We start from the raw sequence: 1,655 nt of genomic DNA on the forward strand, positions 1-1,655 counted from the left end.
GATGGAGAAAAAAGAGAACTAAGAAAGCAAAACAAAAGCGAATCAAAATTGAGAATCTACAGAAACCGGATATGCGAATAGATTTCCAAAATAAGATAATTAAAAGCATAGATAGGGCAATATGGGAGGACCGTATAAAAAACAAAGATATAAAGGGTGCCTGGACAATGTTACGAGATATCCTTGTTAGATGTACGATCGAAGTGTGTGGTACTGCAGTTGTAGGAAGAATGTCTGGTGATGCGTGGTGGAATGATGAAATTCAGGCTGCCCAAAAAGCAAAAAGAGAAGCGTACAAGAGAACTTTGAACATCGCAGGTCTTACCGAGTATGGAGTCAATGGATGGATCCTACAAGCTATAAAAACAATTTATACAGGCAGCAAAACGAGTGTAGGAGTAAATGGGAAACTGAGTGACTGTTTCGATATTATTCAAGGAGTTAGACAAGAATGTGTTATGTTTTCATGGTTATTTATATTATTTATGGACAAGTGTTTAAGAATGGTTCTCTTCGACGAAGAGGGTGTGGATCTCCAAACAGTAAGGGTACGTGGATTAGCGTTCGCAGATGATAAGGTTGTTATGGCAGAGTCTATCGAAGACTTACAAAGAATGTTGAATAAACTAGATGCAAGCATGAAGAGCATGGGCCTCAAAATTAACGCAAGTAAAACAAACACTATGGTGTTCGAAGGAAAGAGTGAGAAAACACTATGCAATATTTTATTAAATAATGAGAGAATTGAACAAGTTGATAAGTTCGTATACCTGGGTAGCTTATTTACTAGGGACGGTGAGATATATGAGGAATTAGAAAGACGAATAAATGAAGGTAAGAAGGTTATTGGTAGAGCAGGTCCCCTTATTAGAAGTAAAAATATATCAAATAAGGCTAAAGTGGCAATACATAATTCCACATTTGTACCGACAGTACTATACGGTAGCAAGACATGGACTTATCAAGACAAATATAAGAGTAAAATTAACGCAATTGACATGAGATGCATGCGCATAATATGCGGGAAGATCCTGATGGACAAAGTAAGTAACGAGATAATTCTAAAAGAATGTTGCAGAAGAGATGCTAGCAGACACATGGGAAAGAAATCGGTTAAGATGGTTCGGACATGTTGAGAGAATGCCAAATGAACGACAAATGAGGGTGCCCAGAGGTAGACCGCGAAAAGAATGGTTAGAATGTGTGAATGAGACCCTAGTTAGAAGAGACGTAAGAAGTCACAGAAACACGAGAGCCTGCATGAAAAAATGCATGGACATAAAAGAAGCTAGAGAAGCATGCCGGACAGGAAAGTACGGCGGCAAATAGTTAATAAAAAGAGTATTAGTAGATTGAATGGCGCCTGAAACAAAAGACCTTGGCCACTAATGGACCCAAGTGGGGAACCTTACGTAACGGCTTCGTGATGTTCTTCGCTTGGGGTGATTGCTAGACAGATTGATCAGTAACCTGGGTCGGAGAAGTGTTGCGGAACGAACGTGTTATTTACTTAAATAGCACGAGAATTCTGTATCAATCTGAAAAATCTCTATCCTTTCCACACACTACTCCTTTCCCCTACTGAGTGAGTCACGGCTACCCCGAAAGGGAAATGGCTTAATGGTGTAATAATAATAATAATTTGCCGCCATACT

Source organism: Belonocnema kinseyi, chromosome 6 (assembly GCF_010883055.1).
Source record: "Belonocnema kinseyi isolate 2016_QV_RU_SX_M_011 chromosome 6, B_treatae_v1, whole genome shotgun sequence".
Taxonomy (NCBI): Eukaryota; Metazoa; Arthropoda; class Insecta; order Hymenoptera; family Cynipidae; genus Belonocnema; species Belonocnema kinseyi.